General features: G+C 47.9%; 1 protein-coding gene across 2 annotated transcripts in view; it reads right to left on the bottom strand.

Moving 5' to 3' along the window:
- KIAA0040 (KIAA0040 ortholog) overlaps positions 1-25,592 on the bottom strand; it is a 35,814-nt gene extending 10,222 nt beyond the window's left edge. The window contains exons 1-2 of one of the 2 annotated variants that reach the window (XR_015766479.1): positions 25,435-25,592; positions 24,872-25,161 (exon numbers count right to left, since the gene is read on the bottom strand). The gene's annotated coding sequence lies outside the window, so the exon portion shown is untranslated. Of the gene's footprint in view, positions 1-24,871; positions 25,291-25,434 lie in introns of those variants that run through there. The other variant, XM_028122960.2, reaches the window with a different exon arrangement.
- Positions 25,593-27,818: the final 2,226 nt, after the last annotated feature.

Raw genomic sequence — 27,818 nt, 5'->3', positions numbered from 1 at the left:
GCCTCTCCAACCCTGCCCGCCCAAACCTTACCCCTGCAGGCCTTGCAAAATCCCTATGGTGACAATTATGTCACGCGCTTCAGAGACCAAGGTGTTCTGGCAGTGGGGGCACGGAGAGGAATCTCAGTCAGTAGTCATTAACTCTGCTGTTCTGGATATATATTTTCTTGATGGTTCTCACCTTGCTCACCTGGCATGCTCAGATGCCCTCTAATAGATGTAAGTACTGTTTTGTACAAAAATGGCCAGATCACAGCAATAATCTGTTTGTGGAGTACTGTGTTTATAATGTGGTTCCAGGCATGATGAAATAGATATCTGTATTTTCCCCAGTGTAAGTAATTGCCTCAAGTAACTAGTTCTGATGCAAAGTTGGAGGCTCTTTTCCTCCCCCAGCGTATACATTTGTGGTATGTAACTAGATATTGAGTATTAGAAGAAAACAGATAGGATTTTCCCTCAGAATCAATGTTATAATTATGGTTGCAATTTTGAACAAAGGCACACAGAGGTCATCAATATAAAAATGATTAAGGCACCGTGATTATTAAAAATGAGAAAACGGTGCATTATTGTATAGACATTCTGAATTGGAAGAATCCAGATATGGGTCATTTGGTGGGTACCCTCACTTTATTGATAAGAAATCTGGGACCAAAAGAGGTTATTATTTGCTGGAGGTCACCCAGCTGACAGTTGTTGGGGTCAGGGCCAGAACAAATGTCTTCTGACTCCCAGCACCCCCTTCCACCAAGATATCCCTTATAAAAGTCTTTAAAAATAAAGCACTGAGCCAGGTCTTGGCAAGATGCCCACAGTATCCTTATCCTGGGCATAGGCTAGACCACCCTTCTCAGTCCCCTTAAATCTTTGTGGGGCCATGTGACTGAGTTCTGGCCATAGGAACATGGGCCTGGCTCCCAAAATCTGTCCCAAGATCCTCCATGTTTGCTCTGCTTGCTCACTGCTGGCCAGACGCTGAGGACCCAGTGGAGGACTCCAAGGCCCCCGGGGTTGGCCAAGAAGAAGGTGTTCCTGAATGACTGCTAGCAGGATACCCCTACAGACCACAGTGAACAGGCGTGAGTGAGAAATAAGCCTTTGGTGGGTAAAACCACTGATTTTGAGGATGATTTGCTAAAGCAGTTAGCCCATCCTGACTAATACAAGTGACAAAAAGGTACTGTTGGTAATGATTATAACACATATACAATGAGGTCAACAACTCTCCTAGAGAGTTTGCAGTTCCGACCTGAAACCTGAAAGGGGTTCAGGCAACTGCTTCAGAGTGCTGTGTTGGAATCCCAGCTCTGCTACTCACTGACTACATCACACTGGGCAGGTCACTTCACCTCTCTCCCCGGGGCTCAGTTTTCTCATCTGTTAAATGGGACTTGCTAATAGGAGGAGGTTGTAAAAACTAAGTGAGTCAGTATGTGTAGAGCTTCTCAGACCCGAGCCTGGCCCTACATGTGAGCCCTTATTATCTGACCCCAAACAAACAGGCTGGCTCGAAGAAACATCCCTCAGCTCCTGAGCTCATAATGATTTTGTTTGCCATTTTAGAATTGGGATGGTTCTGAAGTCATGACTTTGACTATATAGGTCTCCTTTAAAAGGCATTTTTTCCCTCTCCTTTCTCTAGTTTTCCTGTAGTAAGGAGATTCTTTCTAAATTATGCCACTTGTCATTCTTTTTCAAAGCAACCATTTCAGAATTAACATAGGTACAGGTGTCAGTGGGAAGCAGTATTATGAGGATTTGGATACAGGCTATTTACCTTTTCTCCATGGATCCCCCCTCACCGGGCAGAGCGGGACACAAGCCTCCTCCCTCACCCCCACCCCACACCGTCTTTCCTCGCCTCGCTCCCTCTTTCTTTCCTTCTGCCAGTGTCTTAATGAACTCCCAGCACGCGTCATTCCTGTCCTAGGTACTGCGGACACAGTCATGCGTAACACAGATGTGGTCAAGCTACTTACGGGGAGAAGGTAGATAACAAACAAGGGTACAAACAAATAAACCAAGATATATTGTTAGTGCTCTAAGGAATGAACTGGCCTGGCCTGTGTGGAGATGACTTTGAATGGAGTTCCGAGGAATGGCGAGGATCCAGTTGTGTGCCGAGCTTAGGGAAGGGCCTTCTAGGGGGCAGGACAGCAGGGTGAAGACTCTGAAGGGGGAAAGAGCTCGGCTGACCCTAGGAGAGGAGGCGGCCAGGGCCTGGGAGCCTGTGAGCCCCCAAGGTGAAGCGTGGTTTAACCTGGGCAGCTCTGGCCATGAGTACAGAGGGCAGAGGGTAGAGGGAGAGGCAAAGAAAGGGGCCTGGGTAGGACAGAGGCCCTTTTTTTGTCCCCATTGGATCACATTTGTCTGAGCCCTCAAACTGGTTCCTAGTTCCTCTTTCCTCCCATTCAACTTTCTAAAGTCTGCAAGTGGTCACAACTCCCTGCTCAGCCCCTCTTCGGCTCTTCATCACTTACCTGATAGTCACAACTCCTTAGCAAGGAGGACATATCACTCATGAGTTCGTCCCTCCTATCATCGCAGCCTCATCTCCCACCAGCACTATCCTTATGACCACATCTTCCAGAATTCTCCGGAATGTTCCTGCGCTCTCCCTTTGTCATGCTGTGCCACATGCTGTTCCATCTGCCTGGAATGTCTTCTTACCTTCTTCCCTCGGCCCATTCACGGGAGAACTCTGTCCCTCATCATCCTCTGAGAGGTCTTCTGGGACTCCCAGCCCCCCAGGCCCAAGCTCCCCCCCATTGATTTCTTGCTCTTCTGAGCTCTCGTAGAGCCAATAACCTCCCACAGTCCTTATCTTACGGTATTACAATGATTTGTTTTCTCTGACAAATGATAAGAATACAGAAAAGTACAAAGTCACATAGATTAATATTTTATATACATATATTAATATACATAGGACTTGTTGACTTGTTTCTCTCACACTCAGCTGCAAGCTCCTACATGGCAGTGATTCTTACTCATCTGCTGAACTTGACACCCTCATTCAATGCCTGTCACACAATAGGTGCTAATACATAATTGATGAATGGATGATTTCTTTCAATGCTCGGACTAAGCAGAAGACGGACTGTAACCTTGGTTTCCCCAGTTAAGGGTGGAATGGTGTCACCTCCCCCACTTTTTTAGGTTGACGTCCTAAGCCCTAGTACCTCAGAATGTGACCTTACTTGGACACAGCATTGTTGAAGATGTGATTAGTTAAGACCAGGTCATGCTGGAGCGAAGTGGGCCCAGAGTCTAATATGACTGATGTCCTTCATAGAAAGGGGAAGTCTGGACATTGAGATAGATGTGCACAGAGGGAAGACCAAGGGAAGAGACAGAGAGAGAAGATGGCCATTTACAAGCCAAGGAGAGAGGCCTGGAACAGGTCCTTCCTTCATGGCCTTCAGAAGCAACTGACCTTGCCAACCTCTTGATTTCAGATTTCTAGCCTCCAGAACAATGTGAGACAGATACATTTCTGCTCTTTAGGGCATCCAGCTTGTGCTTGGCTATGGTAGCCCCAGGAAATGAAGAGTTCCCTTTTGCTTCACCCCTGCTCCCACCTCATCAGCAGGTCCTATCAGCTCTGTCTCCAGAATAGATCCCCAATCCATTCAGGTCTCTCCATTCCAAGGCTAGGTCACCATCATCTCTCACCAGGATTACTGAGATAGCTTCTTACCCAGGATCTGCTTCCCTGCTTCCCTCTCTTTACGCTGTTCTCCCCATACAAGCCAGGCGATGTTGCCCTTACCCCCACACCTCCACTCACCACCATTCCCGCATGGTTTCCCAAGGCCTGTAAAGCGAAGTCTAAGCCCTTAACAGATCCCACAAGTGACCTCCTTCGTCTGGCCCTGCCTCCTTTAATCTCATCTTGTACCCCCTTCTCACTCACTGTGTCCTGGACACACCTGACTTCAGGACTGTCCACCCCCTCCGGACCTTGTTTGTCCCTTTGGTACGTTTATTCTCAGATCTTGGTGTGACTGACCACTGCATCACAGTCAGGGCTCAGCTCAAATGCATTCCCACTCAAATGGAACCTCACCAAGAGGCATTTTTAACTAAGAAGCCCAACCCCCCAGTCAACCTCTCCCCCGTCATCCCGCCCTTCTAGTGTTTTCCACCACTAAATTTCCCATTTGAAGATAATGTTCTGGTAACTTCAGTTTACACTTGTATTCACTGCCTTCCTGCACTGGAGCTGAGCTCCATGAGAACACGGCCCTGGTCTGTCTCGTTCCGTTTGGATGCCCAGAGTCTGGCATGTAGCTGGATCAATGAATGAAGTCATGCCAGCTAACCCAACGGTCCTGAAGGAAAAGAGATCTTGAAAAAAAATGTTGTTCAGTCAGCCCAGGTCATTAGGGAGAGAGAGCTGGGGCAATGAAAAGTACAGAAACGTGACCATCAGTCATATCTGTGGCCAGACTTGGATGACAATGACCCACCATTTAGCCCATGGTCCAGCCATATCCTCCAGCCAACTCACTCGTTTCAGGAGGAAATAATGATCAAGAAAATTCCATATCACTGAAAGCAGTAGGGGGTGGGGGTGTGCTTTATCAGCTCCTATATTATCACCTACCTTCCTTTTGCTCAGTTACAAAGAGCTCATTGTAGCTGGGACTTTCTGATAACAAGGGATCTTTTCCTAATTACTATATGCTCTATTTCAGGTTCAGCAGAAAAGAAAATTGAAAAGCTCCATTTCACTCCAGGTTCAAGTGAGTTAATCTTTCAATCAATCAAGTATTAATTAAGCTATGCCAGGAAATACAGGGGAGGTAGAAGACATCCTCGCTCTACTCAAAGATGATCCAGGGGAAATAATTAGAAAATAATTTAAGAACAATGAAAAGAGTTTAAAAAGGTTTTCATTTGGGCTTTCTCTGGCTTTCTGTGACAGAATGCCTGGAATCGCTAGCCCGTGTGTTCCCCTTTGCTCTTTCTCTTCCTTCTTTCCTTCCTTTTCTCTCTTCTCATCTTTAATTACACTGCCTCCGAAGGGTCCGTGTTGTACACTCATAATTAGCCTTTTCCAGTCACCCCTTAGGATCAGACATCCTGTCTCTCTGCTTTTCTGAAAATTCCAACAGTGCTAAATGTGATTGAATATCATATCTGCAGCCTGTCAGCAGGTGGACAAATTCCCCTTATTTATGTCCTTGAGATCATAAGGAAATTTCCCGATTTTCCTACCCCTAAACTAGAAAACGTCCAGGGAAGAACTTGGCCTCCTCTGCTCACACTGTTGTGGAGTCTGGACAGTATTCACTTAAGCATTTTGAGTTTAGAATTTCTCTTCTGTAGATAGAGATATTAGCACATTTCTCAGAGGGTTAGGCATTTTTTATCCACTGTGCCACATCATTTTCTCCTCAATACCTAGCACAGTGCCTGGTTGAAAGTGGGTTGGCAAGTAGTACTTGTGGGGTGGATGAATGAGTGAATGAGTGAATGAATGCCTTGCTGGGAACAATAAGAGATAATGTGCACCAAGCATGTAACCTAAGTGCATTTCACACAGCGGGTACCTTGAAGATTTTATTTATTTATTTGAGAAAGCAAGAGAGATCAAGTGCAGCAGAGGCAGAGGGAGAAGCAGGCTCCCTGCTCAGCAGGGAGCCTGATGCGGGGCTCGACCCCAGGATCCTGGGATCACGACCTGGGCTGAAGGCAGATGCTTAACTGACTAAACCAACCAGGTGCCCCTGTTCTAATCAGAGTTTGATCGATTTTTCCCTGAACTGGTTTAAGAAGTGGGTTAGCCAACTCCTAAGGAATCAGGGCAGATGCATTTGTCTTTCTCCTGCTTTCTTGCTAACTTAATTTCTGTTCCTTTCCAGCTGTGTCTCCTTCTTTCAGGCCTTCTGACCTCCAGGATCTAGTTTCTCTGGGGTACCTTGTTTTGTCTGCTACGATCAACTTTCTCCTCTCCGTTCAGCTAGAATGCTCACTTGTTTTCTTTGACTGGCCTCTTTTGACACAGATACTTCAGGAGGCCAAAGCCTCAAAACAGAGGGTTGGCAAAATGTCTTATCACCTTTCACAGACACAGGGAATAATCTGCTGAATCAAAAAGTCACCATTTGTTGCATTCTAAGCGCCGAAACTCTGCGTGTATAGTCAAGGCTTTATAGACATGGCCTCGTTCAACAGCTCGGAAGGTGGGTCTTTTTTATCCCCATTACACAGAGGAGGAAACTGAGTCTATCGGCGATTAAGTAATTTGCCTGAGGCTGCAGAGCTACTAAAGTCAGAAGAGGTTTGGCTCTGGTCTGATCTGAGTTCGAGGATCCTGCCGTGACCACTATGCTCGCTACATAGCGGCCATGCTCAGGAAGCTGACGACTCCATCTCTGGACCTTCTCTTCTCAGATGACGTGGGGTGTTGACCACATCCGTCACCCATCAGACGTCTGAAAGCCTGCCACGTGTGCCACAACCTAGGGATACACTCTTGACTGATGAAGGTGTCCTCTGTGACCTCAAGGAGCTCCCATTTTAATAGGACCAAAAATGTAAGAAGAGAAATACAATATCACATATGACAGCAGGTATCGGGGACCCAAAAGCGTAAAATCCCTGTGAGTGCCCATGGGTGGTCCAAGAGCTATATCCAACCCATAGGCACTTTTATTCTATTTTATTTTCCTACTTTATTTTTTCCCTCCTCTAACTTCATGTAAAATTATCAACTTTTAGCTAGCCCCCAAATTTGGCCACCAACCTAAACTCCTACCCAGCCACAAGGTCCTGTGTTCCCTCCTTAACCCTCATCTGACACCCTGTCCCACCCCGCTAGCCTCACCCAGTCCTATCCCCTACCTTGTACCTGGACACATTGAAAGCCTACAGCCCCCGGGTTACAAACGTCGTGGGGAGTAAGGGACTACATTCCCTATTCTTTGCGCTGTAATGTATGTCGGGGAGAGCAAGGCCGGGGGCTTGAAAAGGAGAAATGAGGACGAAAAGCAAAAGGCAAAAGCTGTACTCTCCAGCCATAATCTCCACTTTGATTGACTGATCTTGATCTTTGGCTAATCATACAAATAATAAGGATGAAGGATGTCTGCAAGAGGAATGAATGTGGATCAAAATGTCCCAAGCACAACACAAAAGGCTGGCAGAGGGGTGCAGCAGAGAGAATATGAAGCTCGGAGTCAGAGGATCCAGTTCCAGTCCTGGTTCGGTTGTCCTCCAACCCTCTGACCTCGGGCAAACCAGGCAAGCTCTCCCAGCCCTCTCCTCGTCTGAGGAACAAGGCCATTCGCTGTCCCAGATCTCTCTCAAGATTGTTGTGAAGAACAGCAAGACACGAGAGATCACCGAGAAGGGAAAATTGCGATCGAAAGGCAAGGTAGTGGTGTTAGAGGATTATGCTGAAGAGCTGAATTAAAGCTAAAATTAGAACCCCGAGCTTCTCTTCGGGATGCGGCCCTCCACCCTCTGAACCCCTGCTCCCCACCCTGTCCTCTATGAATCACAGTCATTAGGAGCTAGGTTTCCAGTTTGGAGAACTTCTGGGCACACACACTGACACCACTCACATTCATGTTCGCTGCCGGTATATATCTGATCTGACCACATCCTGGTATTAGTGCAATAAAACCCGTAGCCATGGTTACCGTGAATTACCTGGCTTACAACAGCTCTCATTTTCACTTTTCAAAATTATTTGGTAAAACATTTTGGAGCCAATTTTTGTGGGTGTGATGAAGCGCCTAGGTGCCGTTTTATTTTTGGAAAGTGTGAGCTTGGGGTCTGAGGTCATCTTTAAGTTAGGAGCTGTTTTGGAGGGGTGGTGCCTTCTCTGTGGCTGAGCCGGCCCACGGACACTTAAGTCCTCAAATGTCATCTCCTCTCGGAGGGAAAGAGTGTTTTTTGGAAAAGCAAGAAGACAATTAAGTGCTTGTGTGAATCAGGGTCTCCCACACAGGTGGTCATTAAAAAAATAGGCCTTAAACCGAAAGTCATGTAATTCTCTTTAATACTAGAGAACTTCGTGTTCTCACACTTCGCAGCCAGGCCTGAATGATTGGCTTTTTATTTTTATTTTTATTTTTCTTAGTGGTGGTGGAAGAGAATTTTATAGGCTGGAATAGTTGAAAACTAATGGGGTGGCAAAAATATACAATTATGCAACTCAAAAGCAATACAGATACGATTTTCTTTTCTCTTCCATTTCCTCCTTCCATTTGATGTTCACAAACGTTCAGGGCAATTACAAGCCAAAAGTTACGTTACTATAATATTAAGGCTGGAAACATAAAGGCCGAATCATAGAGGGAGTAAGCAGAAATACTCTCATTCCAATCATAACTCACCCCTGCGGAATGCACAATGTGGAATATTTCAGACTCGCCAGGCTTTGGGCCACGCGCTCTGGAGGGTGGGGTGTGCAGGAGTTCATGCTTCTGGAAGATGGACCCTCACTTCCTGTCTGCATGGGTTTTCATCTGCATCCCTAATGTCACATGGAGAGTTTTGTGGGTTTTTTTTTTAAACAGTTTCGATAAATAATTGTCGGTGAATGTGGAGGACACAGGAGTCTGCAAACAGCACCCTCTTCCTTTGATACAGATGACATTGTTTCAGTTTCATCAAATGCAGCTTAGGTGCTTTTGTGCAGATAGATTGTTATTCCTAAACTCCTGTTATAGAGAAATTCTGGAACTGATGGTGGCTTCACCCCACTGTTAATCTTCTTCATTTGCCTGCTCTCGCCCCCAAATGTCTTCCTCTTGGCCCCTGGAATGCCCTTCCCAAAGGAGGCTACAGGTACCGCAAATATGTGATTTGGGAGTAAGAGTCCAAGAAACTGCCTGAGCTGGGGATTGTTTGGGGGGTGGGGAGGCGTAGATACTACTATACACACACACACACACAGACACCCTTCCCTCAACCCCCCTCATCGCTCCCCCCGACCCACCACCTCTGCTCCATCCTTGCCTGGAGACCTCAGAGCTTTCGGGAAGACCCTCTAGAAAGCACACGGGGCATCTGGGAGTGCAGGGATGGTGGGCGAGGCCGTGGAGCTGAGCTCTCCATGGGTGGCCCAGGGGCTGGGCTGCTTTCAGGCTCTGCACCAGCTTTTAAGCTTTACCTCCCATAAGCAGCCCAGAATACATTTTTTTTTTTTTTAACTCAGACCAACTCAGTATCAGGGTCTTGAAGAAATAGGACATTGTGTGGAAACACTTTGATAGAGCAAAGGGTCCTGAAGGTGTGGTCCTGTCTCTGCTGGTAAGAAGGGAGGTGGGGTGGGGGGTCCCAGGGAGGGAGTTGGCTTAGAGGAGCCAGAGAGGGAGGCAGGTGTCCTTGTAGGGTCCTCATAGGGGAGGCAGTTCTGCTCCTCAGGGGAGAGCCTGTGGGGCTCCAGTTCTGGCTTTGACTTTTGTCTGGCTTTATTTGTTTATGCTCCTGTAGGTTTTCATAGGAGCTGAATTCTTGGCAAAAAGACAGGCTGAGAGCCGTGAGTAGAGGGGAAGCTCATAGACTGTGGGAGGAGAAGTCAGCTCAAATTCTCACCTGTGACTCAGTGTGCATCCTTGGGAGGTAATTCACTCACTTTGGGCCTCAGTTTCTCCATCTCTAAAATGGGGGAAAATCCAGACAAATACTCAAGAAAGTGATAAAAATACGTGTTGCCTCGATGGAAGGACACTGGGGCCAGGGATGGAAGAGTGCCTTTTCTCTCATTCCTTTGGTACCGAAGGTTTGATCACATGAACACACCTTCTGAAGGAAACAAATAGCTGGTAGTGAATACCTGCCTCACAGGTCCTTAGGTCAAAACAGACAATGTATGTGAGCGTGCTCCTAGGCTGTTAGGAACTGTACAAATATTTAGGGTCATAATCGGTATCATTCCAGGCAGATGTTGGGACATAGCAAAAAATACCATGCCTCAATTCTGCCAGGTAGTCAAAGTGGCCTGAAATTCTTGGGACATTAGCTCCTATGCTGGGAGGTCTTCCTGCCTCCACCCCACCCTGGATGGATGGACAGCAACCCACCCTACTCCCACCTGGGTGGCTCTTGCACCTGGCTGTGCAGTGGTGCTGGGCATTCGGGATCCCCTTTCTGCCCAAATGACCCCTGGTTTTTAAGGGCTGGCTGAGCATGTCCGCCCTGCTGAGCAAGTTCTGACAAGCACATTCCATCCTTTGCCAGGAGGCCTTGGGCCCCCCCCCCCCGCTGCTTGGTGGGAGCAGAGGGAATGGTACTTGTATCTGTGACTGCCCTTGGATTGACCCCGGGTGGGGGTGGGGAGGTTTGGATGGAATGTGTGCGAGTCTCCCTTGGGTTGTTTACGGGGTCATCATAATAAAAGCAAGGCTGCAGGCATATTGTTCTTTGTATCTGAAGAAGCCGACAGAACTTACAGCAGCTATTGCCATCAATAAAATTTGCTATTTGAATTACTTTCCCTGAAGTTGCATATGGATTTCATTTCAAGACATGTTAGTTAAGTAACTACTATGTGATCAACTTGGTGCTGGGGGGGAAGAGCACACAGAGGTGTATGGAGGTTCCTACCCTGGGAGAGGTCAGGGACCAGAGACTTGCCGTGCAAGTCGCTGCCCACCCCCAACTGCGGGCCCCTCCCTTCACAGTTGGGAAGGTAATAATCCCACGGACTTCATCCCCCTCGCAGCCTTGCTTGCTATGAAAGCCAAACAATAATATGCATAGCTCTTTTATAAACTGAAAATGCTCTTCCAAGTATAATTTTCAAAAATAATAAAGGCAGTTGAAGGCTAAAGTAAATATCAGAAAATGCCAAAGTGCACCCACCATTAGGAGGGAGAGGGATCAATGCTGTCTTGGATCTGAAGGGGGGCCCCCTGCACCCTGGAATCAGAGGCTGAGGTGACTCCTCTGTGAGGATGGGATATCCTGGTCACAGAGAGGGTCGGACGGTTGGGTGGGGAAAGAGAAGTTGGGGTGAGCTGGCTAGAAGGGGGAGCAAGAGTGCAGGTGACAGACCAGCACATACAGAACCCCCCCCCCCCCCGGGGAAGAGCGGGGGAACGAGGTGGGACTGCAGAGGCCTTTGAAGCTGAACATAGTTTCGCTGTAATGGGTGCCAGGGAGGCCCAGAAAGTTGGGGAACAGAGAAGACACAGCAGTGTCAGGGTTTCAGAGGCCATAGGCTCTTAACCCGGTCCCTCTCGTCGTTGGACGTGTGCCGTGGCTAGAGCCGGGGATGACGCGGGAGTCAGCCCCCACCCCTGGGCTCGCGGGCAGTCTGCCCTCACCAGCCAGGCTCAGTCATCACAAACATTACAATTAAAAAAAGTTTTATTAATAGCCTACTTTCCTTCTTGCACAAAATCCGATTATGAACTGAAATGAAATATCACCAAACCCATCGGAAAGAAACTACTATTTATCTTGTGATCCCTTGGGAATGCGGGCGGGGGGTGGGGGTAAAACCCTAATGCGAGTCTGAGAACTGATGCCCAAATGGGCTTGCATTTATTTATGACTGGAGGAAGTCCTATCAAAGACCTTGCACTTAGAGCTCATTTTAATTTCTTAAGGGCTTCTGCAAACATTTCTTTACTCAATCTACAGTAATGTGAGGAGAGGAGGAATTTCTTGCCCTATTTCACAGATGAATGAACTAAGGAGCAGGAATTTGGTCAAAATTTGTTGAAAATTGCAAAGCCGGTTAGCGGCCAAGGGCAGACAGGGCCACAGTCTTCTAGTTTCCCGGTGTAATGTTGTCTTCACTGCACCAACTCCTACAAAGCCACAAGAGAGGAGCAAACGATGGTAACCTGTCACTTCTGCAGTTTACTCTCTCAGACTCCCTGCGATTTGTGGTCCCTCTCTTGCTTTGGGGTTTCCACAAGCTTCTGTCCCTAGAAGCCCCAGCCCTCCCCCAATCCCACTCCAGCCACTACCACCGAATCTCCTGGTTTCTATTCATTGAAGTCTCGGAGAAATATGGTTCCCCTTGCGAAGCCTTCTATGACCTCATGAAGGTGAGAGCCCCCGCCCTGCGCCCCTCACTGTCCTCATACTGCTAACCATAGCCCCTACCTGCTTTCGGCTAATTATTGATTTAATCATCTTTCTTCCTTTCTAGACAGAATCTATTTCCATCGCGGCATCTGGGACATGTTTGCTCTTGGAAAATATTTGCTGAATTAATGAATGGACATTTTTATAGGTGAGGAAACAGACTCACTGAAGTTAAACACCCAAGGTCTCATAGATGATTAAAGATGATGTGGTAATTCTTCTTCCCCCAAATATCCAGGGCGTGTTCCTCTCTGCCATGCTGTTTTCTGGGTTCACACACAACACTGTGGTCAGATGGAAGAAGATACTTGGAAGAAAATCCACCAACTGGATTTTCCATAGTCTGGGTCTGGAGAACGCTTTCAACCTGAGCTCAGAGTGTGCTTACGTATCAGATGCTCCTGGGCATTCCAGAGTATTGGCAGACTCTGCAGGCCTCTTTTGGTGACTGGCTATTTCTGGATCTCCAGCTGGGCTATCAGTGCCAAGAAACTGAGATGACAGCAGTGAGAGCTTGCTTCCAAAGATCTTTGGGCCCAGGTGGAGATTGCACTTGACCTCACAGGGTGCCATATTGAAAGTCGTGACCTACCACCGTGTTCTTGAAATGCCCTGGTTAGGTGTCTTTCTGACACACTTTGGTGTTCATGAATTGGTATCATTTCATTTGGTAATTTCTGGTTACCAAGCCGATTGAGTAGAGTATGCGTGTGTGTAGCACTCACTACGTACATCACTTTTATTACTGCAAAAGGCTCTCTCTGTTTCTTCCTAGAGGGAGTGACTCCCCTTGCTAGCTCTTTCCTTCCTTCCCCGAGCCTGCGTTGTTGACACAATTGGGGCCAAGAACCACCATCTCCACTCTCTGCAGGAGGGCAGCAGACAATTCAATTCAATGCATGTATGTTCAGTAGCCACCCTGTCCATGAAGACCTTCTCTCCTTTCTAGGCTTTTCCAGGTAATGCTGCCTCCTAAGAAGCAGAAACCTGCTAACTTCCTGGAGAAGGAATTCCAAGCTGAACTAAAGATATAGACCGTGAACTCCAGGAATTTATTTTTTTGTTGGCGAAATGGAGGAGCACAGAAGAAGAACCACGAAGCAGGACTAGTTAAGTGTCCGAAGGGAAAGGCAAACAAGTGGTTATGGAGGGAGCTGCAAGGAGGAAGCTGTTAATTCCATGAGAGATCCAGGCAAGGCTTGAAGGAAGGTGTGATTGGGGTTGACATCTGCAGGGAGAGCAGGATGATTAAAAGTGAGGATGGGGATAAAGGCATTCCAGCTGCTGGAGAAAGCACAGCTGGCTCAGAGAAAGAATCCAATCAAGGCGGCCCGATCCGGAGCCTTCCAACCTCCCACTGTTACCATGGCAATACGCAAACAACTCACTCCAGCCCCTCCCTCCCTTAGCGCGTCTCCCAGCCCGGGGCTCTAACCCTACCAGTCCAGTGAGCCGCTTGGCCCAGGGCCCCAGGGCGAGGGTCCCTCCGGGTTGTGGCCTGAAGCGGAGGCCTGCGACAGGGAAACTTTCTCTCCTGTCCCAGGCCTCCTAGCCTATTCTGACTTGAAGGCCCGAGGGCAGGGCTAGGAGTGGCTGGTGATGTGCTGGGCCCAAGGCTCTTCAGACGGTGTTTTCCATGTTTGCCCTTGAAGGCAGATTACTGTGTAAGAAAACTTGAGGAGGCTAGTGAGTTTCCGCCTCCTTCTCTCCCCACTCCAGCCACACTTTATTCCTCTCAATATTCTTAAATGTGCTATTAATCCCGATTTCAAATCCGGGGTCACAAGGGTAAGCAAAGCCAGTTCCAGTTGGCACAAGTTCAAAGGGATCTCTCTCTCTCTCCACACACACACACACACACACACACACACACACACACACACACACTCAGTAGTTAGCCCACCCATGTAGCAATACTGATAATGTTTAGCACAAGGTCCGTGAAACCAAATGAGGCGTTTGCCCAAGAGGGGCAAATCCTACGTCAGAGGCTGCAAACTGGAAGCCGACAACATAGATGTGACCAGTGACCAGTGGCCAGATTGTGTTTGATTTGTGGCTTTCTAGTTCCCCAGCACATCGTCCCCATCCCCCCACACCTCCTGCGGTACTCTTTTAGGGACACGGGCCGGGGGGGGGGTGTCGAAGCTTGCCCCCTCGTCCATTCACTAGCTGCCTGACCTCAGAAAGTTCTGTTTCCTCAACAGTAAAATGAAGGTAAGAAGAGATGTGGGGCATCACAGGACTGCTGTGGAAATCAGATGAGCTAAATAATCTGTATAATGTGGCAAAACCGTGCCTGGCACAAAGTAGATGTTCAATGAATGTTAGCTTCGTCCACCAGGCCCCTGGGGCGTCCAGGCTTGTGAGCCCTGCAACGATTCAACGGTGAGGAGCTCAAGGGCACGCAGGGACGCAGAGGCGACATGCCTAGCATGGAAAGAGGCCTCTTGTTACTTCTGGCAGAGTCATCGAGGAATGCTCTGGCCTGTAGAACCTTAGCGAAGACGGGCCTGTGTGCAGCCCCTAGTGGCTAGGGGTGAGAGAAGAAGGATTTGGTGGCCTGGGGGCTTTCTCCAGAATCATGGTTTATAGAGAGATCACCGTAGTTGAAAATTTCGTCCCCCCCTCTCCTGCCTCCCTTCCCTGACGAGGAAGAGATTACCGGGTACGTCAGGTACAGATGCTGTGCCAGACCCAGGGTTCCACTTGGTTTGTAAGCTATTGGAGAGCTTTCCCTCCAGGAATCCCCCTTGCTTCATGTTGGCACACAGTAGATGCTCAACCCCAAGCCCTGCTATCTTATGTGCGCTTTGTAGAGGCCTCTGCTGGGCCAGGTCACGGGTGGTATAATGGGCTGGGCTGCAGCAGGTGGAGGGGTCCAGGACTCCCCTGTGCAGAACAAGAAGGTCTTGTAAAGCGTTGTGCTTTCACACTTGGGGTGGAGCCCAAAGCAGTAGTTATGGCTTAGGCAAGTCGGTCAGAGCCTGGAGAGCCAGCCCACCAGGGAATGAAGTGGGTATTGGGGATGTTGACAGTGTCAGTTCAGAACCTGGGTGGTGGCCCTGGTAAGCAGAGATCCCGGGACAGACTCTCATCCCAGGGAAGAGGCTGTTTCTCATAGCCATGCACGAGAGGGGCAGGATTTGCTCCCAGGAGCTTACAGCCTCCTAGGTGGAAGGTGGGATCTGTGCCTGCTTGCTATTTGGTTTTGTTTTTTAAATTCTCCATGGCTTTGGGGCACCTGGGTGGCTTAGTCATTAAGTGTCTGCCTTCGGCTCAGGTCATGATCCCAGGGTCCTGGGATCGAGCCCCGCATCAGGCTCCCTGCTCAGCAGGAAGCCTGCATCTCCCTCTCTCACTCCCCCTGCTTGTGTTCCCTCTCCCACTGTGTCTCTGTCTGTCAAATAAATAAATAAAATCTTTAAAAAAAGTAAATTCCCCATGGCTTCTAGCATTGTGTCAAGCACACACCAAGTTTTTAAGAAATGTGTATGGAAATGTAGCCGGAGTCACACTGGGGCAGCTTCTGCAATCTAGAGCGAGGCCTCCAGGCCTCCTAAGAATTTTTACAATTCCCCTTTTGCGAACAGGAGCCGGAGGTGACTGATGGAAGGCTAGTGATGGCAGCCAGATCGCACGGATGGTCCCTGGTACAAGGGAGCAAGAATTACCAGCTGGGGAGACAGACCTTCCCAGGAAGCTACTGCTTCTTGTACCTGCTGGCTGAGGTGAATCGCCTCAGACACAGCACAGCCATCAGCTAGGAGGCACTGAAGCAACAATACAATCTCGAGATGGATGGAGAAATTATGGTTTTACAAAGTGGTTTACCAGTTCATTTCATTTCTTCCTTAGGACCCCACGCAACCCCAGAGCCCCCTGACCAGGGCATGCCAAGATCTCTTCATAATGCCCTTTGCACGACCTCCCGCCCCTCTCCCCCTCTCTTGCCTTCTTCCCCCTCTTCTCTTGTCTTCCCATGGACACAGAGCCTGTGCAGATGCAGAGAGAACCACAAAAGCCATTCCAGACCTTTCCTCATCTTCCCCTGGTCCCTGGGCCATATTTGAATTGAGAAAGCCTATGAGTTGGAATGTAGGCCCCAGGTATTGGAGTCATGCAAGTGCTACAGGGGCTGGAAATTCCTCCTGCAGAAGCACACGTGTCTATTAGCTGTGTTCAATGAGCAGCTACTGTGTGCCAGGCCCCATGCACTGGGAATGTAATCACCAAGCGGTGCTGCTGAAGGGTGATGGGGGAGAGTCAAACCTTACCAAGGGTCACAAAAGTTTACACATAAACTAATACACTGCGATTTTATCTCCTCTGGGAAGTCTGTCCCCCAGAGCTGGGCTAAGTGGTCTTCCTCTGGTCCCGGGGTCCCTGTTGTGACCCCTCTCATAGCATCTCTTATGCTGTGTTATAACCACCTCTTTATCCATCTGCCGAAATAGACCGTGAGCTCCTGATTTATTACTGGCAGGAAAACTGAAGAGTTCCTTTGTAGGAGAGGCTAATGGATAATACTCTGGAGCCACAGGAAGAGCACTCAGCTCTTAGGAGAGAGCTCAGTTTTCTCATCTGTAAAACGGGCCTAAGAGTTGAGCTGTCCTGACCAGTGAGCGAGAGGAAGTCGGTGATGTGCTTCCCACAATGCCCAGCGCGATACAGACCAGGCTCCAGAGAGGGTGCGGTCATTAACTAAGCTACACCAAGAAGAATTTATAGTTTATCCAAATATTTTCTTTCTCAAGCATCCAAATAACTTCATCTCTAGGACAAGAAGAAGCAGGATTTTCTATCCCTCATTGAAGCATAAGATCAAAGGCCACAAATAAAGGCCTAGGGATGGGAAAGTATGCTTCCTTAATATGCATATTACCATCAAGACAGGATGTTGATAAAAATGTGGGAAAAAGGAAAAACAGTTTGGCAGTTCCTCAGAATGTTGAACATAAAATAACCAGATGATCCAGCAATTCCACTCCTGGGTATGTACCCCAAACCACTGAAAACAGGTGCTCAAACAAATCCTCGTACATGTTTGTTCACAACAGCCAAAAGACAGAAGCAACCCAAATGTCTCTCAACAGATGAATAAGCAAACTGATGTCTACACAAGATGGAATATTATTCAGCCACAAAAAAGCACAAAGTACCAACACAGGCTACAACCTGGATGAATCTGGAAAACACATTAAGTGAAAGAAGCCAGACACAAAAAGCCACATACTGTAGGATTTCATTTATATAAAATATCTAGAATTGATATATCTATAGACATAGGATGTGGGTTTGTGGTTGCCAGGGGCTGGGAAGAGGGATTGACAGGGAATAACTGTTTAATGGGCATGGGGGTTTATTTTGGAATGATGGACACGTTCTGGAACTAGATAGAGGTGGTGGTTGCACAACATCACAAATGTACTAAGTGCCACTGAATTGCTCACTTTAAAATAGTTAAGTTTAGGGCACCTGGGTGCCTCAGTAGGTTAAACGTCTGACTCTTGATTTTGGTTCCAGTCACGATCTCAGGGTCTTGAGATGGAGCCCTGCGTTGGGCTCTGTGCTCAGTGTGGAGTCTGCTTAAGATTCTCTCTCTCGCTCTCCCTCTGCCCCTGCCCTCACTTGCGTGCACTCAGTCTCTCTCTCTCTCTCAAAAAAAAAAAAAGTTAAGTCTATGTATTGTGAACTTTACCTTCCAAAAGAAAGTGGGAAGAGATAATGCAAAATTTCTTGAAAGCTAATAGATGGTAAATGGAAAAAAATGGTATAGTTCCTATTAGTAATTAAGAAAATGGCATTGATTGTTCTCTTTAGCGTGTATTTATTCTTTCATTACAATACCAAATGTTGAATGACCACATATTTCAATGGTTTAAGTGTTCATTATTGAAGGAATACTATTTTTTAAACCACTGAAAACTTATTCCTGGAAAATGTCAGTCAGGGACATCAGACCTCCTTCCTCATGTGGCACATGCTCTGTGACCGTGTCCCCTTCCTTTATCCCAGACAGGGTGGGGGAGATGCATTGTCTGTCTGGAAGTGAGATGTTCTTTCCGTGGCCAGCTGTGAAAATCTGTGCCACTCGTCCCTTGCAAGCACAGTAAAAAGCAGTTTTTCCTCAGAGGGGTCAATAATATCCTCGTGCGAATCTACCAAATGCATGGTAGTTGGAAATCACCAAGTATCCTGAGGCACTTGGCACATCATTGCCTTTTTTCTGAACCAGAGAAGGCATTGGGCCAAATCTCCCCACAGGGCAGGAACTGAGTTTCTCGTTTGGAAACCAGGAGAGCTTGGAGCAGGTCATGTCTGGATGGTGTGGTGTGCAAATGGGGTCCCCTCTCCCAGAGACAGTTTCATTATGGGATAGTGTGGGTCACCCAGGCAGTCAGCCTGGAGGTTTTAATCTAGACCACTGGCGTGCAGTGCTGGCCATTGCTACTCAGCAGATGGTGGGCCTTGGGCGGGAGGGAAAGTTTCAGGTCGTGAGTGGAAGGTAGAGAGAGATGGGAGGGTGTAAACCTCAGTCATTTACCAGAAATGGGTAAAAAAATTTGACAGAAATCTGTCAAGATGGGGTAAGTCTGCAGAGCTGGCCTTAAAAGTGGTGTGTTTCCTTTCAGCTTTGCCACTTTTCTGTCCCATACATTGAATAAACAATTGTGATGTGCTCATAAAGCAACCTGGCGGGTGGGGCGGGGGGCTGTCAGATTGCATGCCTCAAATTCTTAGCACCACTGTTCAACAAATGGCTATTGAGAGCCTAGCATGCACACTAAAAATGTGAGGGAACCAACAAAGGTTGGCTGAACACTTGTTCTCTCCAGTCCCAAATCATTGGGAAGGTGACTTTGCCCTCTGTTAGTGCCTGGGGGATTTTAGGCCACCGTGCATGGGTGGCCTGATGGAGCCTCTAGGTTAGAGCCAGGGCTTTTCAAGCTGAAGGGCTTCTGAAAGCCCATACTTTGTCTCCCTGGTGGAGCTGCAGAAAGTGCCAGAATTAGGAAACCATGACCAGAAGGACAGAGACTCAAGACCTCACTTGGGTCAGGGAGAGAAAAGCAAGCTCCTGACTTGCATTGAAGCATTCTCTTCTCTGTTTACGGTGGCCACAGTCACATGTCATGCGGGTTAAGACACAGCATGTCCCACTGTGTGTCATTCTGTGCCCATAACACTACAGCTAATGGAACTTCGGAGTTTCCACTGCTTCTTCCCCTGACCTTAACCCCCAGACTCTGCACCTACCTCTAAACCTGTGTCCTGTGTTCTCAGGACAATTTGAAGACTAAAAGTATTTTAACATGCAACTATCTTTATTGCTGTTATATTTTTTCCCTTTCTTCTGCCAATTTTCTTTTATGACTTGCTTGGAAAACTAAAGAAGTTGCTGATGGGCTTTCCTTAAGTCTATCCAGCTTTGAAGTCAGGAGTGTATTTGAGGAGAATAAAAGTCAACTGAAAAACATCCTAGAGGGAAGAAATGGTAGACAGTTAAGAGCAAAGTCAAGTCTGCGATGGCTTACGAGAAACAATCTGCAATTTTGACCGAGAAATACAGCAATGATTAGGTTTTCTTTCATTTCTTAGCAACAAGCTCCATGGAGCAGCTTGCTTACAATCGTGGGAGCAAGTCTCTTGCCAGGGGCCGGGATTTGGTTTAGACACTGCCGTGGCCCCTTGGGAGTTGCCCTGAGAAAGAAATATCGTGTTTGTATGAGGTTCCTTTTGGAACTCAGCTATGTTGGGGCCCGCTCAAGTCCCCAGGTGGTGCTCTGCTCAGATGGCTCAGGCCAATGTGGGTGGAAAAGTCAGAAACCTGAGCTGTTCTGTGGCCCTGGGGATTGCCCTTCAAAGAACTGGCTGTTGATTTTCTTCTTGCGGCATGAAGAGGGAAAAAACGTCTATCTGCCACTGTTTTCTCTCTTTTACAGCGCCTGTGATGAGTGTCCTGAGCTCCTATTATTCACCCGGAGCCTTTCTCATGGAATGGTAAAGTGTGAATCAGTATTTGCTGTTTAATGCTGACCTGTCCACTGGTCTCGAAACCATCTTCATGACAAGTTTAATAAAACACTAAAGGGGTTTTGGTTAATTAAGGCACCCAGTGCTATCTCCTTTTTTGAGGGGTATTTGGGAATTTTTATTTTTTTAAGATTTTATTTATTTATTTGAGAGAGAGAGAGGGAAGAGGGGCAGCGGAGGAGGGAGAGGGAGAGAATCTCAAGCAGACTCCATGCTGAGCATAGAGCCTGACACTGGGCTCGATCTCACAACCCTGAGATCGTGACCTGAGCCAAAACCAAGAGTCCGACGCTTAACTGACGGAGCCACCCAGTTGCCTGGTGTTTGGAGTGAGAAGTTTAAGGACAGAAGTTGAGGAAACAGAAGGGATGGGTGTGGTATGGAGATTGCCTTAAAGAGGAGACCTGCCCTCTACTCTGGAAGATCTGCTCCTGGTTTTCCCTGGAGGCCAGTCGGGGAAGGCTCAGCCTTCAAGTGCGGCCTTTTCATTTTACATTGCTGCCAGTGTCTGAGTGCCTGTGTGTGTCCTCGTGCACGACGTACAGAAGGTCCAGGTGATAGAAACCCTAGAGAGTGTCTGCTATTCCTGAGTGGAGAGAGACAGAGCTTGGGTTCTGGTCCCCCCTCCTTTATCAGCTGCTGAGCCGAGGACACACTTCACCTCTCTGAACATGAATTTGCTCATCTGTGAAGTGAGGGGCAGGGCTGGCTCATTTCTAAGTGTTTTTCCACTTGAAGTCTTTGAGCCTGTGGTTATTTCCTTTTGCTCATCAACAGCCAACCCTTCTCAGCAGTCTGTTTAGTCGAAAGCTTGGATGTTGGCATCAAATTTGAGCTTCAGAGGGGTTGGATCATGTCAGGCTTCCTTGTTTGGGACAGAAGAAGACCACAGATCCACTCAAGCCATCACCTGATGCTCAGATTCAGGGCCAGTGCTGGTTTAACCAACACCTTGGTGACAATCAGGAAAAAAGCATCCCCTCTGATTGGACTCAGTGCACCTGGGGTTGGGTCCACGGCCTGACAAGTGGAATCCTGGCTGCTTTCAGCCACGAGCTCCCAGGAGTCCTTGTGCTGTGCAAGAACTGCATAAACGTTAGCAGAGCACTCACTTCTTTGGGCTCCGGTTACTGGAGGTAAGGAGTAAAAGAAGTGGCCGGAATAGATGCATGCCATTGATATGACGGAAGGAGACTTTTATAATACAGTTAAAAAAGCTGCAAGTCTGGGCCTACAATACTCCCCAGATCCTACACGTACACAGTCTGTCTAGTTGGTAGCTTTAAGAGGAAAGATTAGTAATAATAATAAGACAACTTACATTTTTATAGAAACTTGCAGTTTATGGAGCACATTAAATGTATCTTTCTTTTTCAATTTGGTTCTGATTCTAACTATTGCTCTGGAGAGTAACAATTATAGCCATTTTTATTTAAAGATTTTTATTTATTTCTTTGAGAGAGAGAGATCGAGAGAGAGCACGAGCAGGGGGAAGGGCAGAGGGAGAAGCAGGCTCCCACTGAGCAGGGAGGCCAATGCAGGGCTCGATCCCAGGAGTCCTGGGATCATGACCTGAGCCAAAGACAGATGCTTAGCCAACGGAGCCATGCAGATGCCCCCAGTTATCCCCATTTTACATGTAAGGGAGATGAAGCTGAGAGATTCAAAGACTTGTCCAAGGAAAGCTAATAAGTGGTCAAGGCCAGAATTGAACCCATGTGTGTCTAGTTCCAAGTTCAAGTTTTTTTCCCTCCATACTGGGTCACATAATTTTGTGATCTGGGCCATGGCAGCCAGGCCTAAAGTACTATTCTATCAGGGTTTAGAATTGGTCTGAGAAAATCATCCTTCTTGTTCTGATGATGGTAGGACTCTCCCATACAGATACAATTACTAGACTTGGGGTATGAGTTCTGGAGAGGTCTTGGCAGATCTTAGAGTTGAACTAAAGTATGCATTTCTCATATGATGAAGTGATTTCTGGGGATTCACTTGTTTGGTTAAATGTATCTGTATTGCCTGTGTACCCTTAACACAAGATACTCTCCAACATTTTAGGTATCTTGCAAGGCATCCTGGGAGGGCCTTGGAAGTCTAGAGAGAGTCACCTGGGAGTCACCATATGGTATGAAAATAATATCTCTAGGCCAATCATTATTGGCCAAATCTAAGACTTTTCAGTGTTCACATGGTCTCACTGATAGTGTTATTAACAGGCTCCCTTAGCCACCTTCAACACTACTTTTATGCACAACATTTGGGATAATTAAATTGGAGCCCCCTCCATCTCTCCCGGAACTCCAGACCTGAATACCCATGACCTACCATGTATCTCCACCTGGGCATCTCCTGGGCACATCTAACCTAAATTCGTGTAAAGTGTTAATAGATGCCTTTGCTCACAATCCACTTCCCAGGACTGCTGCTCCCTTAGTTCATATGATTTCCATTCTGGACATCACACTCCATCCCCCCCATCTCCAGCTCCATACCTTAAAATCATCCTCTGTTCCTTTCACTCCTCCCTTACCGCATTCACTTGGTCACGAGATGTACTTTGACTCTATTTCCTAAACACCATTAACATCCATTCCCTTTCCTTCGTTCCCACTGTCATGATCTTAGTTGAGGTCCTCCTTATCTCTGCTTCCTATCTCTCCAGGCCAGCTTCCACCCTGGCCATCAGTTGTCTCTCCAAACACAAGTCTGACCATACCCTTTCTCTGCTTAAACACCAAAAATGACTTCTTAGTATACTAGTTACCCCCATTACTTGCAGTTCTTCCAACATGCCCTTGACTTTGCATATACCCTTTCCTCTGCCTGAAATACCCTCTCCCTAATCATTTCCTAATCATTTCCAACACCTTGCTCATCCATCATTCCTGCAGTGTTGACTTCCAGATAATTCCTAGGGGAGTTTATCACTCTCTCCTTTGGATCATTTCAGTGTCCCATAGCTATTGCAACTATAATGTGTATTCTTCTTCTTTTTTTAAGATTTATTTCTTTATTTGAGAGCGAGAGAGAGAGAGAGAGAATGGGAGGAGGGGCAGAGGGAGAGAGAGAATCCTGAAGCAGACTCCCTGCTGAGCATGGAGCCCAATGCGGGGTTCCATCCCAGGACCCTGAGATCATGACATGAGCCAAAATCAAGAGCCAGCCACTTAAACGACTGAGCCACCCAGGCGCCCCAACTATAACGTGTATTATCCTGCACTATAGTTTGTTTCTGTACCTTGTGTTATTTATCAGATTGTGGGTCCTCAAAAGCAGAAACGATCTCATTATCTCTGGATTCCAAGGACCTGGCATGCTGCCTGGCACACAGTAGGTATAGTAACTATTGTATGAATGAAGTCAGTAACTTAGCTTTTTGAGTGTTTATTATTCTCTTGAGTTTAGTATTCATAAAAAGGGCAGAAGTCATTCTCTCTTTATTCTACCGGCTAAATATTGACAAAGTATGGAGGCTGGAGAAACATTTGTTTTGTCCTGTATTTCTTTCCTAGATTGTATCTTGGGTGGGACTGGGGAGCCAGAATTTCAGAGGAAATGAAGTACTCAATCAGATTTCCCTGCACAGCTGCTTTGCTAGCCCAGCACTGGGCAAAGGGGAGGCACATCAGAGTAGGAGATTGATGGTAAGACCCTTGCTAAATTCTTTGGAACTTGACAAATGACACATCAGTGGTACTTTTCAGGCCTGTTCCTTATAACTCAAGGCTCTCCCATTATTCATCCGGACTTCAAAATGAGGGTTCCTTAAAATTAGCTTCAGATTCTCACAAACTTTAGCTGAGTGAATGAAATGCAGCCGCTTTGAAGGAAGGTGCTTCTGAGGAAGGAGTGATCTTCTCAAGCGCACCATTCCTCCCCTTCCTCATTGAACAGAATCCGCGGAGCAGTCGGGCAAGGTAGCCAGCATGCTGGCTGCCAGCCGTCTCCGTGAAATTAGGGCAGTGCTCCTGTGGGTTGGTTTCCCTTTCGGTTAGGCAGGACATGTGTTCCTACTAGCTAACGTATATAGTTTATTTAACTCAATTATTACACAATATATGCTGGGAAGCTCTTAAACATACTAGGGAAACGGTCTTTTTGTGTCCCCTACCTTCACAGGTGAGCTGGGGGGCTGGGAGTGGGACCATTTAGAGACTCAAAGAAATTAGTAAGCAATCTGTGTCACAGTAAATCCCCCAGAGGCTCAGAGGCTAGCAGACAGGTTCCCATTCCTGGCTCCAGGCCATATTTTCGTTTCGGCTGGTTTCTTAGCCCTGTTGAAAATTTGGCTTCACTTAGAACAATTGAGAAACATCAACGACTGAGGTGCTTTGTAGTGGGTCTCAGGCCTTGACTTTTTCAGTAGCAAGTAGAATGTCGTGCTGTCCCAAAGCTCCTACCGGCAGGCAGCATTGTCAAGTGGACTAAGAGAACTCCACCCCAAACCATCACCCCCAACCCATGTGGACTCAGCCCAGAAGCAGATGTCAGCTTGCTGAGAATCCTCGAAAAGAAGGGAAACAAACTAGAACTAGAGTCGTGAAGGACCAAGGATCCTTAAATCTCACTTATCTCTGGGGCTGGTCAATCCTTATAAAGAAAGAAAGTGAGCTAGAAGTTCCCTTCCCAACAGAAGGCAACTTAAACCACACACACACACACACACACATACCTTAAAATGTATTAAAACACACACACACGCAGCTTAAAATATATTAACACACACACAGCTTAAGATATGTTAACACAAACGCACAGTCTTGAGACTCACCTTTCAGTCCACCGGAGGGCTTCCTGCAGGCGCGGTGGCTCAGGGGTCTCCCGCGCGCGCGCGGCCCGTCTGACAGCGACAGTCCCGGGTGAGGTGAAGGTCCGGGTGCGGAAGCCCGCCCCCCCCGCCCCTCCCCCGCGTGGAGCCAGGTGCCGAGTCGGGGGCTCAGCGGGGGCCGGGCGCCGCGCGTACCTGCCGCTGGCCTGGAGGAAGGCACCCTCTGCGTTCTCTGCCCTCCCTCCGGCCGATGCCTCGCATTTTTGAGGTTTCACTCCAACTCCGTCCTGCCCCTGATGTCAGAGACACAACTTCCTGAATCAGACTCGCCCTCTCTCCCGCCGCCTGGGCTCGGCCCCAGCTCCCCTCCCGGGCCCACAGACCGCCGGTGCCCTTGGACTGGGCGCACCCGCCCCGACGCGCCCTCCTCCGGGTCTCCCGCCGCCCCCCCCGCCCCCGCCTCGCCACGCCGGGCTGGTGCCCCACTAGTGCCGGAACACTACTCCTGCGGGACCCGCGCCCTCCCCGCCCGCCACGCCCGTCACCAGTCCATTTCACGGACGCACCAAGTTCCCGGGACCTGAGACACTTCCGGGGAGACTCGGCTTAGGTGAAGACAGCCCAGTTTTGCCTAAGAGGCAGCCTTTTGGCAAGGGAGTGGAAGGCATCTGGGAGGGAGGCCATGGGACAGATTGGGTGAAGGCTCCCAAGCCTTATCTGGACGAACAAAACAACCGGCTGCCTTATTCACCCGCTGGATGCCTGGGGGGGCGGGGGGGGGGGGGACCGTGCACGCAGTCTTGGTGCCGCTCCCTGAAGGCTGTAAGGAAAACCCTGCACCATCCTGAGCTGTCAGAGCAGAGATGGAGGGGGAAACTGCCTGCACAAAGTTCTCAGAGGTTCTTCACTGTTACCCTCAGTTGCCCCCCATTCACTTTTTATTCTGATTTCTGTGGGTCCAGTTTGGAGCACCTGGAACTCTAGAAAATGAAAGGGCCTGTGCCAGGGTTGGGTGCAGGACTCCAGACAGGAAGCTTCTGATGACCCTTAGCAGGGAGATTGTTCAGTGTCTCCAAGGTTACTGGGGGGCAGGCTGGGGGGAGTGTGATGCCAGGACCTTGCCCTGGAGGGGCCTCTTCAGAGCCATCTGGGGAAGTCCTTCCATGACATAGACCTGGGGTGCTGCCCACTTGACCATATTTGCCAGGTGCTCAGGGACCAGGTGCCAGGTGCTGAGCAGGGTCTTGCCCTCCTCTGCAGGTGGGAATTAAAATGACTCTTACAGTCAACTAATTTTTTTAGAGATTTTATTTATTTATTTGACAGAGAGAGACACAACAAAAGAGGGAACACAAGCAGGGGGAGTGGAAGAGGGAGAAGCAGGCTTCCCACTGAGCAGGGAGCCCGATGTGGGGCTGGATCCCAGGCCCCTGGGATCATGACCTGAGCCGAAGGCAGACGCTTAACGACTGAGCCACCCAGGTGCCCCGCAGTCAACTATTTCGAATGAGGAACAAGAGACCCCTTTCTGTTAGTGCTGGAGAAGCCAAATGGCTCTGAGTTGAAAGGCCAAAGAGAAAACCCAGCCCTTCGGTCAGAAACGCCAAAAATGATTAAGGAAAGAAAAAAAAAATGTTTTCTTCCAATGGAAGGAGATTAGATGAGACTCTTTTCCCAGAAATTCAGGTGGAGTGAACTCAGTCTAAATCTGAACAAGAAGGGGGAAAGTGGGTTCTAGAAGCAAGTGGGCTAACAAGTAGTCCCAGCAGACATGGGAAGGTTGGGCTTGTAAGCCTGCTTGGAAGTGTCCAGACTGAGAACCTTCCCTCAGTCGATGGGTTTACCACGCTGCCCAAAAGCTACATCTGTGATCACACTCTGAACCTGCAACTGTCTACCTACATAGAGTTGGTTCCTCTAAGACTCCTGGAACTTAAAAGCCAGGGTGCAGAGTCTGAGGGCACTGAGGAAGCCAGGTGGGGGTGGTGGGGTGGCTGGCAGTGAGGCCTTGAATGCTGGTCAAAGGATTGGGGAATGGATATTTTCTTCCATCTTAAGAAAGGACACGAGATACTGTGTCAGGTGCTTTGCACATATCATTGAATCTTTCACAACACATTTATGAGATGTAGTATTCTTGTTTTATGAGGAAACAGGTTCAGAGAAGTGAAGCAACTTCCTCAGTGTCATAGAACTAATAGATGGTGAAGCTCAGATTTGAGTTCCAGTGTTTCTGAACCCCCACTCCATGCTTTTACTACTATGCCATCAAGTAGAGGGGGAAATCGCCTTCTGGGAAGGAACTCCACACTTGAATAAGGGTCATGTTCAGCCCTGCAATGAGTCCTATTGAGGGAAGGCTGCAGAAAATACTTTTCTGGAAATCTAGAGCAACATTACAAATTGGCTATGGCCTAAGGAGCAGTTATTTAGGGTTGCCTTTGAGAGGAAATAGGAAGAAACCAAACCAGAGAAATGGAGACAATTGACTTGAGCTGAGGGCTTCATGGACATAGTTTTAAATGGTAGAAAGAAAATCAGAATCCTATCCATAAGGTAGTATCTCTGTGATGTCTCAGTTAAGCAAGGAAAGCCAACAGCTTCTGGGGCAGAGAAATCAGTGATTCATGGGTGAGCAAGATGGCGGATTGGCTCATGCTCGTTTGCTAAGGCTGCAAGGTCTGCTGAAGGGCTAACACTACTAAGAAGATGCAATTATGGTAGAAGAAAAGGAGTGGGCATCTGGCCACATATTCTCACACTGGGTAGATGATGTATCCCTTACTAAAAGGCAGGTTAGAGCACCCACCTACTATTTTATTCTTCTGGCAGTTAAATCCTAACTTCGATGAACTCATAAATGGCCTTGGGCAACCTCAGTGCTGTTACATTTTGCTTAATCCTCATTATTTCTCATGTTTTCAGTAGAGATATTTGAAGGTGGTCAAGG

The sequence above is a fragment of the Eumetopias jubatus genome, unplaced genomic scaffold (genome assembly GCF_037043125.1).
Source record: "Eumetopias jubatus isolate StellerSeaLion01/CBP00866 unplaced genomic scaffold, mEumJub1_p1.0 scaffold_12, whole genome shotgun sequence".
In the NCBI taxonomy this organism is placed as follows: Eukaryota; Metazoa; Chordata; class Mammalia; order Carnivora; family Otariidae; genus Eumetopias; species Eumetopias jubatus.
This window is presented reverse-complemented; position numbering and strand designations above follow the sequence as displayed.